We start from the raw sequence: 12999 nt of genomic DNA on the forward strand, positions 1-12999 counted from the left end.
CTTTACTTTTTTTAGAGGCTGCTCAGATCGGAAAATTCTGCTTACGAAATACTCAAGCGCTTTTGGAAGTAACCGCTGCAGACGTAAGTACTGCCGAGGGGGAGCTTCGAGCTGCGCCATAAAAAAACGAAGTCCTTAAAAATAGGTTGTCCGTCCGTTTAAGGTTTCCTAAAAATAATCACTAGAGGGAACTCTGGCACTGCGGTCGTTCAGGTACCAAGGGAATGATGGGTAGTACATGGATTGTCCAATCTTCGTGCTTGTGGCTCAGGACGTTTTCTTGTATGCAACGTCGTTTATTACGATTTGTTTTCTAAATTTCCAGGCAATTTTATAAGCGCAGGAAGGCAATAAGTTTCTGTCCACACGCGTAGTAATAGCGATTTCCAGCATCTATAATGCTATTTGTTGAAAATTATCAATTTGCAAAGTCAAAAAAGCCGTTCGAAGCCAGAGGGACGAGGGTTAGGCAAATACATGTGCCACACGTCGTACTTGCAGCTACCCGTAGACACTATAGCGTCAGGGTTCTTAGCTTCTAGTAATTTTTGTAGGAAACTGTATCGTGTCCCCCCTATGCGTAATAGTGGTGCGCCTTCTCCGAGTCCCACCACCGATCAAGCGCCGCGCATTATGGAGGGCCCAGATGCTGAGCAACCACAATAGTGCGCAAGATCCGTATGCGTCGCAACACCGCCCTAACCCCCCCCCCCCCCTCCTCCTCCTCCATATCCCCCCTGCCGCGCACATCGAGGGAATTGGCTCAGCTCCATGTTTTTCTCTTGTTTTTTCTTCCTGCAGAAAGTTTTCAGTGCCACTGCTTAACAACAAAAATGAGGGACGATGACAGAAGAATTTTTTTTTTTTTAAAGCATTTGTTAGCGCAGATAAGCAATGTATGAAGGGTAGCAGAGGACGCACTGCAAGTGGCAGGACGATGGGGGAGAAAGAAAAAAAAAAAACGCGCGTGTATCACATGCACTGGGTATACGTTAAAGAATCCCAAGTGGTCAAGATTAATCCGGAGTCCCCCACTACGGCGTGCCTCATTATCATGTGGTCGTTCCGGCACGTAAAATCCAAGCATTTAATTTAAAGTACGACGCCAGCTCGTTCTGCTCACTAGTTAGTATCTATGCAATGTTAGTAAAAGTTCCGGAGAAAGTAACGTAGCAGTAAACGTTACTGCTAAGTTACTATTGTGTGACTCCTCAACCATTTTCGTTGGGCAGCAATTGGTAACTGTAACCAATTGTATTTTTGATGAAGTAATTGTAGTTGTGTTCGGTTAAATTCTTTTTCTGTAAGCAGTACAAAAGCCTGGTTATCACTGTGATCGCACTATCTGCTCAAGGCATGTATATTTTGTCTGCTATCGAAACTGTCGCTAACACGCCGGGGAATCGATCCTTGCGTTTAGCAGCTGCTGGAAGCAGCAGCCTTTGCCTCATGCGGCCACCAACCCCATGTAAGCGTCTGCGCGCACTTAAACGCGCCTCCGAGATGCCGAGCGCCAGAATAATAGTTCTCAGAAGTCCAAAAAGCCATGTGCAACCCCCCGCCGAACACACACACACACACACACACACACACACACACACACACACACACACACACACACACACACACACACACACACACACACACACACACACACACACACACACACACACACACACACACACACACACACACACACACACACACACACACACACACACACACACACTTTATTTATTCATTTAATTTTTCTGCGTCCTTCGACGTCGTGGCGTCGTCTGATGGGTTCCCGTCCACGCGCATCTCTGGTGCACGCCACCTCCGACACGTGCGTGTGGCGACCGAGCACGGTGTTAAGAAGCGGTTTTGCATTGCGCTCGTGCAATGAGATGAGGCGCCCCGGGGTGTGACCGCGTCGCAGCAAACGCCCGGGGCCGGTGCGCACCATCTCCGTCACGAGCACGCACGGCGTCCTGCCGGTGCTAACGGCGGCGAGCAAGCACCCAGCCGTCGACAGGACGCGGGAAGGGTGCGAGGTGCACCACTGCAGCCTCCGGGCAGTGCCATGAGGCACGGCCGATTACGATGACGCGCGGGGCCGCTCAGCACGAGCCGAAGAACTGCTCGCGCGTGCGGTTGCGTTTCGCGCCCATCGAAAAATAAAGGGCCGGGGAGGGGAAACGCCAGCGGCGGCGGCTCGGATGCGCAGTGCATGGATCGCCGTCCTTGGTGCGCGCGGAAGCCTGCGGCGACCCACATCTGCGAGCGCGCGCGCAAACGAGCAGCGATGAGCGCTTTCCTCGTTTCCGAAAGCAGTCTCTTCTCTCTCTCTCTCCCTCTCCCGTCCCCTCCAACCACAACCCCCCGCTCTCCCCGCGCTAGCAGGAGTCTTGGCCAGCGCCAAGCCTCGCACACACACGAGATTGGCGGCGGCCGGCTATCGAGCGCCCCGGGGTCGGCGCGGCGCGGCATCGCACCGAGCCGGGACCGCTGCAGTCGTGTGTTTCGTGCGCGCCGATTCTATTTCGGTGCGCGGCGTATTCGATTTGCGAAACACGCCGACGCGCCACGAGAACGCCGCCGCTGCTGTGCCGCGCGCGAGCGCTCGGCCAGCGTCCCATTTAGCCGGCTGACCACGCGAGGTCAGCACGACGGGCCCCCTCCGAGGCTGGCTGGCCCCGTGCGCGCGTGGTGCGCACGCCGCGCCTGCACTTCCGGACGCTCGACCTGCGCCCTCCCTCCGCTCCCACCCCGCTTTTATTCCATCCACCCCAATCTCGAGCAGCACGCGCACTCCCGGTATACTGACCGCAAGCGCAGATCGCCGGCGCCGCATTAGCGGTTTTCGTGCCGTTTTTAGAGGGCCACGCGTATATGTATACTCCTCGGTTGCACTCTGCATCTGGAGCGCGATTGCAGATTCATTCCTCTGATTACGGAGTCGTCCTTCTTTTTTTCCAGGCTGCCCGGTTGCTTCTTCGTCTCTTCCCTCCCCCACACTGCCCTCACGAGTGCGCAGGTAAAGCACGGGGCACGAGTTCGTGCCCCGCCCCGCTTTCCGCTTTTCTCCGCAGGCCGGCTTTAATGACGACAACGAACTGCAACAACGAAGCTTGGAGAACGAATTGCTTGGGAGCCGGATGAATGCGTAATGTGGATGAAAAATGCAACGCGCGCCGAAGCCAGTTCCTGTCTCGGTGCGCGATGCGGGTCCAGGAAAGAAATTTTGGGCCAGTGTTTATACGACGGACGATTCGCTACTGTTTCCCGTACTTTATTTTTTAAATGTTAACCCGCGTTCTTCAATACAGTCGGTGGAACGACGCACATGATCGAAGTCCATGCGCCCATGCAGAGCACGACCGCGACAGACGACGCTCGCAATTGCATCGATTTTGTTTGTTGCAAGCGGAGACGCGTTCGTTCTGGCGGTGTACGATATTGTTCGCGTGGCCACCAGGCCTCGGTGCCGTGGGGTAGAATCATGATTTGCTGAGGAAATCGCGCTTCCAGCGACACTCGTTGCTTCAAGCCACAAGCATGATAGGTTGTACGCAATTTGTGACAAGATGTCACACGACACAAGCATCGACAAGTTGTGCAAACTCTACCGTATACACGCTTCTCGCACGTATGACGATTAGCAAGTATGAAGGTTGGGAAGCAATTAAAATATATGCTTCAGACACAGCGTCGCCGACATGAATTGTCGACGCTTGTCTCCTGTGACTTCTTGTGAAAAATTGTGTACAACTTGTCAAGACTTGTCACTTGAAGCAACGGCCGTCGCTGGAAGCGTGAAGTCACGAAAAGAGAGAGCAAAGTTTGCAGACGTCGTGCAGCGATACGGACGAATTTAGCGCGCAAGGAACTCGTCGGACATTTTTGTCACATTCATGCGAGATACTGGACTGATACGTCGACATATTTGGTTCGGAAGAGACGCTCAGGCGGAGCCGTCACTGGCCACGTCTGCGCCAGACTAATCCCTGCCTGTAAGCAATAAAAACTGCGAATGTTGACTCGGCCTCTACGTGGTTACTCGAAGGATAGCACTGTGCCGTTGCCACGCGGGTTTAGACGAACGCAGTGTATACACGAGCAACGCCAGCATTCACGGAGCTTTTTCGTTCGTATGCCGTTTGACATTGGCTGGTCGCCTTCGATAATGAAGTGTCCGACATCATGCTTGGCTGTCACCCGCAGTTACCGAACAGTTTCGTAGCGCAAGACATTGTTCTTTCTGGATAAGAGCCAACAACGGGTGTGACGAGCAAATAAATAGCTCGTCAATGACATTTCGAATCGTATTCACGTATATGCGCTCGTAAAAGATTGAGTATAGAAGTTGGGTCCCGCGCTTACTTTCGCAGCTGCTAAATTACCTTTCCGAAACATTGCCCGATTCCCCATTTCTAAACACTCCCCGTATACAAAGAAAGTACGCGTACGCAGTACCAAAATAGTTCTTGCGCTAAGAGCAAATGCCAGCCAATCATGACGATCAACGTATCAGCGAAGCCGGCCGACCAATGGCGAAGAGCACTTAATAACTGAAAAGCTTTGTGCGCTGTGCCCAAGAAGAAGCGGAACAGAAACGCATCGTTATAAAAACGCGTCCTGTGGAGCACGCGCGCTTGAACGCACACGCTTTTCGCAGGCGTCAAAACCGAGACTCTGCTTTAGCATACGCGCCACCAGAGTTTACAAATGGGCTGCACGAAAAGTCGGGCGCGCGCACGACACCAATGACAGCAACGCGCCGATCATCATTTGCATTTCCAGTAGTTTGCCCTACGCAACGTAGAGGCGCGGATGCTATCAGATGCCCCGCGCCGGGAGCTCCGTGAACTCGGCGGACGGCCTTCGCCTCGCTCCTACAAGTCGTCGAAACCAGCTGCAGGCCGAGGAAAAGCACCGCAGCACACTGGGGCATCATCAACTGCAGCAGTAGGGTCAGCGGCGGTGCAGGGGTAACGGTCCATAACTAACCGAAGCCACGGTTCTCGCTGCAGTATATACAGTCGATCATTTTGTCTTCTATACCATTATCGTTCGCCCGTCCTCGTATATCGTATAACATAGGAAGAACGCGCTGTTCTACCGTGGGAGTGTACAACGTAGGACAGGCGCAGAGGTTCGGCCATCTTCGTGTGACGTTTTCGTACGTCTGCAGCGCAAAATCGCAGGGACTGACGGGAAGGACGCTTGCCTTTCGCCTTCCTTATGCGTCTCCGTGATTCTGCGTTATAAACATATATGCATATATAAAACATTCAGTGCCCTTCTACAATGTGAAGGTTGACGAAGCTGTGTATGTGGGCGCCTTAATGGCGAACTGCACCTCCGCCGCGAGCCGGCCCGGCATTGCACTATATCTTCAGGATAAGCTCACGTTTACCGCCTGCTTCACTTCCGCCGCGCGTCGGCCTGGCATTGCAATATCTTCGGAATCGGCCCACGTATGGGGAGTGTTTGCCTCTTGCTTCACCTCCGCCGAGGGTCGGCCCGACAGTGCAATATCTTCGGGATCGGCCCACGTATGGGGAGTGTTTACCTCTTGCTTCACCTCCGCCGAGGGTCGGCCCGGCATTGCAATATCTTCGGGATCGGCCCACGTATGGGGAGTGTTTACCTCTTGCTTCACCTCCGCCGAGGGTCGGCCCGACAGTCCAATATCTTCGGGATCGGCCCACGTATGGGGAGGGGAGTGTTTACCGCTTGCTTCACCTCTGCCGTGCGTCGGCCCGGCATTGCTATACCTTCGGGATTTTTTTCTACACGCGGACACGATAGTGGGGAAAGTAGGCCTGAACAGCTTCGCTGTGAAAAAAAAAGTGAGACGGAACAATTTTCCGACGAAAAATGACACGGCGAATGAGGAGCATATGCGTTTGTCAAACAGCATCGTCCACACGCACACCTGGCCGAGAACTTTCCAGAGCCAGTCAGTCTGTTTCCAGTATACCTAGGCAGAAAAACAGCGGCGGGGCGCGGCTCGTTCAGACGAAGTGAAGGAAGAAGAATGCCGCTTGACGTCGGCGACGACAACGAAGGGCTCGCGTGGCGCGCGCGCGATGCCGCGAGCAGCACCGAGGTCCGGCACGCCCGGTATATATCGCAGGTCCGCCCCTGCATGCGCGGCGTTGCCCGCCGGCCACACCGAGAAGCGACGACGACGACGATCTGTCGTAGCTCAACGTGCTTTCTCGCGCTGAGGGCGACGTTCGCTCTTTTGCGTTCTGGGCTGGGCGTTTTCGGGAGGAGAAGCGGCCTAGCCGGCTCATTCGGGAGGCCCGGCCCAGCGCCGGCGCTCCGAAAGACAGTTGGGACTATCCGCTGCTATCCAGCTCGCACCGGCATGCTCTCCGCTCTACTGATAATATCGTGCAGTGCAGCGGCAGCTACAGAGGTGGCGTCGGCCAATCACGGAGCCGAATCGGCCACGCTGTCATCGACACGCAATAGCGAACCGCAGGGGCTGGCCAACTACAACAGCCAACGGATTACGTACGGCAGCCACATCTGGCATCCAATCACGACAGGCGGCAATACCACGGTTGTTGAAGTATAAGGCTAAAGAAGATGCGCGGACATCACATATATATATATATATATATATATATATATATATATATATATATATATATATATATATATATATATATATATATATATATACAGCCGGCGAAACCGACGAAACCGCAGCCAAAGCACGCCCAGAGAGCTCGCGCGCGCGCGGACTGATTCAGCGGCCGTCTGGAAGCTGACGCCGCGCGCTCCCACTTCCAACAACGCTGCACCGCCAACGACGGCTCCTCGCCGTGGCAGCAGCGGCTCAGCCCGGGGCGGCGTGTGGGGTGGGGGGTGCGCGCACCGTATACTTTCCCCGCAGCGCAAAGCAGAAGAGCCACTTCCGGCCAGGGGAGGGCGGCTGCCGCCGCCGCCGCGGCATTTGCATGGGCACGCGCTCCGTGCAAGAAGAAGCACGCCCCCGGCAAACCGGTCCCCCCGCCAGACCTCCGTGACCCAGTGGTGCCCCCTCCACCCGCCGCCGCATCTCTTTTTCGTGCCGGTGAGCGGACTCGGTCGCCCACCGCGGGCGCGTACAACGCACGGCTTCGCTCACGTGCCGCATTTATTTACCATCCCGCGCGGCTCCGCTGCTCGGGCGCGCGCTACGAGGCCACCACGTTCGCGATGGGCAGCAGTAAAGAAATCGCCGGCTGCGTGCAGCGGGCGGCTCGCAAGCCTCGCACGCGCGCCGATTTAATCCGGTTTTCATGTAATCGCCCCGGCCGCCTCGCCGCGTCTTGCCGAATGAGGATCGAGCGGCTCTAAATTAGCCCGCCGACGCATTGCTAGCCGGGACACGTTCATTCGTACACTCGAGCAAATCTCAGTGCCCGTCCGGACCGCAACGCAAGAAGGGATTGAAGCGTGCGAGGAGGGAAAAGCCGGTCATCTGTGGTCCTGACACACGTGCATCTCCCAACTCCCCCCTCGAGCGCCATCTATTATATTTACCCTTTTTCATTTTTCTTTCTTTTCCTCGCCGTGAGGTTACTTTCTCCGCTTGTTCAACTTCCCTCTTCTCGTTCTACAGCTGTATGCATTCATTTTATTTATCTCTTCCTGCGTGATACGTCTTCTAATTCGTTTACCTATACAGTGCACGCCGTGGTAATTCCTCCCGAAGGCCACATTCATGTACACCTCATACACAGGAACGAAAATGAAGAATAAATTGAACACGAGGCAGCATATATGCAGCCTTTAGGCAGTGCACTTCCGCGCCTGTCGAGAATATATGCTGGCTGCAGCATAACCAGTTCACCGAATGTTGGACTATCTTTCCTCTCTCTTTCTTTTCCAGCATTTAATTATTGTCGAACTCATCGCCGCACGCGGGGCTCTCACCAGGAAGCAATTAGTCTCATCACGCGTGAACAGTGCGTGCTGTCATGCCGGAGTTACCGGATATACACACAAACCTTCCGCTGCAATGCGCGCGCTGTCTCGCACGTATACTTGACGCGTGTCTACACGCGCGACAGTGTTCGCAACCGCGCTGCAACACGAGCGGGCGAATTAGTCGCCGCGTACGACGCTGAACTTAACCGCCTCTGTAGATTTCTTGTCACAAGATTCGTATAAACAAAGAGGGAAGGAAACGCCGCAAGCGAGCAAGGGCAAGAGCACCCACTACTATTACCGCTCTCAGGTCCACGCGGACGGTAACTGTAGCGCAACTGTCCCTGTTAAGTCCTTGGCACAGTGTCCTGCGCGAGCTTGCATCCTTCCTTGTCGATGCGAGGCGGAGTGTCACATGTTGGCTTACCTCATAAAAAAACGTTCTGGACCTTGAACATAACTCAACAAAGTACATATATATATAGCCACGGCGGGCCGCGCGGCGCGCTCCACTTGGATCAATAAGCCTTGATACCAGTACGGTGCGCCGCCGTCTGTCTGCGAGGTGCCTGGCGCACTCTGATTGAGCCAGGAGCCCAATTACTCGTCCGACAGGCGCCGCTGTGTCTCTTTGGCAATGGCCGCTGCGAAGCGAGAAATTCGCGCCCCGATCCAAACTTGTCGACGACTTCATCCATACGCGCTCACCCTTTTCCTCGTCAGTATACGCCGGTCTGCACGAAGCAGAAGAAAACTTTGGGCTCGGTCCAGCATTGTGGGACACGAGACCTCGCAGGGCCGTGCCCGCCGTCCCGTTCGCACACGCGCAGCCGGTTAAGGTGGATCTTGCAAGTGCCTCGTGCATATACGCAGCAGAGAGGGGCAGCGTGGGCCGCGGGCGGAGCTTTGAGGTATACCGGCCTGGAGGGATCTGAAACCGGCGACCTGCAATTGTCTTGACGCTGTTTCTTCGTTTCAAAGACCATCTTTTCGTTTGATTCGCTACCAGTCATCGTCTGTGGCGAGAAACACCGCAGGCCGTATACCGTTATATCAATCTCTCGTCACCTGCTACGGATCTCGTATCGGCCGCTTTACAACATGTCGAACAAAAGCGATGCAGCGTCGTGGAAGGTGCGGAGTGCGCTTTGGCAATCCCAATGGAGCATGGAAGAAAACGGTGCATCACTCGTGGTATACCGCCCGCCACGGACTCCAAGATCTGGAGGCGCCTGCGCGCGACGCCCTAATTCGGAGGTCCGCGCACCCGAATAATAAAACGCTACGCTATATATCACCCAAGTGAATTCATGCGACACCCAAGCGCCACGGAGCAACTTTGTAAGACATTTCGGCGAGAGTTCTCGAGAGCGCACTACACATGTTGGCCGCGTGGATATCTCATCCGTGCATCACGGTCATCTGTGTACCTTTACATCCATGACCACATCGCCGCCACATATGCCTCTATCAGCTCTTTGGGACTCGGTATGTAGGGTATTGTGTTGCCTATTGTCGCCTTTAATATCTATCTATATACTGATGCTATAATAAATGACCATACGGGACCGCGTTCGCTCGTATTAGCTCACTTCAGGATTGGTTTTCGGAACTTTTGACGTTTCTTCTTACCCACTGTATCGGTATTCATTTATTGTCGCTATCAGGAAATTGACTCGCTAGTGTAAGGAGTTTAGATCTCCGTCGTTTGCTTTAACTGCATGCAGTGGGTCTGCGACGAGCTATACACCTTGCCTATATCAGAGGTCGACTGACGAGGAGCCTCCGCGGACGCGCTGCACAGATTTCAGCGAGACGAAAAAACCGTGTAGTTAACCTCGTTTCCACCTCGCTACGACAACACTCGCACGTGGCGGCCCGGCGGTGGTGTCCCTCCCGCGAGGGGCGACGGCGCCGGGTGAGGCATCGCCCGAACGGGCTCCGGTGAAGCCCGACGAGGGCGTAGCGGCGGCGCGCCGAGAAGAGACGCGGGCGAGACACGCACGCACACAACACAAACACGCCCACGGGCCTGTGTCGGGCGGGCCCGTGTTTTCTCAAAGGAAAGGCAAGGCCCCGGGCGGGCAACGCCAGGCGGGCGTGTGGGGCTGGGTGGGGAAGGGGGTGCGCGACCAGCGACAGCGGCGTGCTGTTCCGCCCGCGCCGAGCGACTCGCGGCGAAACGGAGGCGCGTGAACCGAGGAACCTACATAGGAAGCGCAAGCGAACGGTTTCGGCGCGAAACCCTCTCGGTCGCGTGACACACGCGGGAGGAACCGACACCACCTATGGGACGCACGCTCGGCAGGGGTCGAAAATTCGCTGCAATATACGCCGCGGTTGCCCTATTACGAAACGTCGCCCCCGTGTCCTAATTTCGCTCTCGCTGGCGTCGTTAACTCTGCACGCTGTGATTCCGTTCCAGGGGAGACGAGACACCGTGCCGACTTGCGGCCCCACAAATGACGAGGTCTTCTCCGGATCGAGGAATATTGAGAAATGGAAGCGGAAGGACTGATACAAACAGGAGCCCCCCCGGGGCAGGCATGCAGATAACAATACTACGGTACACTGCTCGTTTTATTATTATTTCCTCGCGGTTGGCATGACGCACGGAAAGGAACTGTTGCTTAACACGTCGCGGCACCGACGTTAGCCAGCGCCACACACAGCCACGGCCGAGGCGACATCCTTTTCACCGCATGCGCCTGTAGTACGTAAACTTGGGAGCAGGCAAGTGACCCAATAAGCGATCGCACGCTATGGCACCGCAGGCACTATAGCCAGATGGCGTGGCTATTTCAACACCCTGTAGAAGATCTGCCGACGCCAGCCGCTCGATTACGACGGAAACGAAACTCTTAACAGCAACAAGCACCCGTCGCAGTAGCCTATGCAGGGCTATGGCAATGCGCTGCTAAGCTCGAGGTCGCGGGCTCGATCCCGGCCGCGGCGGCAGCATGTATACGATGGGGACGGAATGCAAAAACATCCGTGTACCGTGCACTGGGTGCACGTTTAAGAACCCCGGGTGGTCAAAATTATTCCGGAGCCCCGCACTATGCATGGCGTGCTTCATAATCAGATCGTCGTTTCGGCTGATTGATCGATTGAATTTGATAAGCGAAGCTTATAACGCATACGGTGCTTAAGATTGTACTATGAAGAACGTAGGGACGCTTCCCTCGAATTTAACGATGGCTAGAGGGCATCGTGAACGCGCGCAACGCCTCCTACAAGATAGCGATTCCTCCGCTCATATATATATATATATATATATATATATATATATATATATATATATATATATATATATATATATATATATATATATATATAGGCCACGTGATCTGGCGCTGCTGTCGCAATAGCAAATTTGAGTTCCCCGCTGACTGTAAAGTTAAGATGAATGTAAAGCTAAAGATGCCAGAGCCGAGACTCTCGTCATACAATGAGCGAGAAGAAGAACACCCTAACTGTCTTGCACAAGAAAAACGTCTTTAATGCACCGCGGCGCAGAAGCATTCGGCGACACCATGCATGCATGGTGACGCGCAGGCGGTGTCAATGCCAAAGAATGACCAAACCCAATGTTGCATATAGCTCCTGCGGTCTGAGGAGAACCAGTACACTGAGCATCTCATGATGATATCCCTCGTGGCCGCGTGTACATGCATGGGCGCGACGTATCGGCGAGGTGTGTACTCGAGTGCATTTGCTCGCCGAAAGAAGGAAAAAAAAAAAAATCCCGTAGCGCGGGCGCGCACCACGCCCCGACTCGTCGTGTCGCGAAGCGGTGCTTCCACAGAATCTTGCAGGAAAATCGCCGCAATAAAATTCCATTAGCCTGCAGTTTTCCTGTACTCCGTGCGCGCGTGTCTGGGAGTCGTCTACACTATATACTGCGCACTCGGACGTCTGATTCGTGTACACCACTGGCCGATGCGGGCTCGGTTTCGCGTCTCGTGTGTTGCTCCCGCGGCGACGGCCACTGATAAAGTGGTCGGCGGCCAACGAAGTGATCACCGAAATAAAGAGAAAGAAAGAAAGAAAAAAAGAAAGAAAGAAAGAAAGAAAGCGGAAGTGCACATGGCTGTTTCTTCCACAAGAGCGGAGTTCCCATGAAGCTGTTCCTCTGAAAGATTATTAGCTTCTCGGTGCCATCGCTGTTATCTCGTTTCTATCATGAATTTGTAACTGTGGTCGGCGCCCGTCCTCCAAGAACGCGTCCCACGCGTAGAAAGCCTCTCCATCAGTGGGAGAAAATGCGGCTCTCTGGACTGTTGTGCTTTAGTACAAAGCGCACCGATGCCAATTATGCAGTGCTTCTGAGCGGTGGCTCACGCGGATTCACAACACCCTGCAGAGGGCGTCATGGCGACGCCCCTGGGAGCGCGTGTTGGAAGAAAAACGAACGTAGACCCAACGTTGGACCGCACTGGACAGTGGACCCGCATCGGATAAGGTTGGTCAGAAATTGTCCCCGCTAACAGTGCTACTTGAGACACGACCGCATTTGTGAACCAAAAGCCGCAATCTTTACAGCCGTATGCACATCGCTCGGATTCACTCCATAACATCTACTGCGATGGATGTCTCCGCGAAGACACGCTGCGACGTATATACCTTACATAACATGCGGCCACAACAGATTTCTTCGGGGTTTCGCTTTCGGCGTTCTTTCTTACTCGAGAAATCGAAGCACCAAATGGAGAGATGACGTCCGCGTGCCGGGAATCAGTGAACGCGCTTCCACACAAGTCACCTCGCAGCCCTACATACACCGCACGGAATCCTCCTCCCGGGATGCAAAGCTCGCGCGAACGTGCATTATAGGTGTACACGTATATGGTACCATTCCGCATATTACGTGCCCGGACTGCAGGCCTCGCTAGATGACTCGGTACAATGCAAAAAGGAAAAAAAAAAGAAGTCGGAGGTGGTGGGAGATGGTAAGAGGAGACTTCCGCGCCCCACGGTATGCGTCCCTCGCGTTTTATCATTATTATTTCTTTTTTCCCTCCAGCTCGCCGGGCCCGCTGCGGCGCTAATAAGCGAGAGACCTCCGAAGACCCGAGGAACGCA

General features: G+C 54.4%; 1 protein-coding gene across 2 annotated transcripts in view; it reads right to left on the bottom strand.

The window, feature by feature from the left end:
• The window catches only part of LOC126537012 (uncharacterized), a 157349-nt gene that overhangs the window by 10371 nt on the left and 133979 nt on the right, over positions 1 to 12999 (bottom strand). The gene's annotated exons all lie outside the window — the stretch shown is intronic.

This window comes from Dermacentor andersoni, chromosome 4 (genome assembly GCF_023375885.2).
Source record: "Dermacentor andersoni chromosome 4, qqDerAnde1_hic_scaffold, whole genome shotgun sequence".
NCBI classification, from domain to species: Eukaryota; Metazoa; Arthropoda; class Arachnida; order Ixodida; family Ixodidae; genus Dermacentor; species Dermacentor andersoni.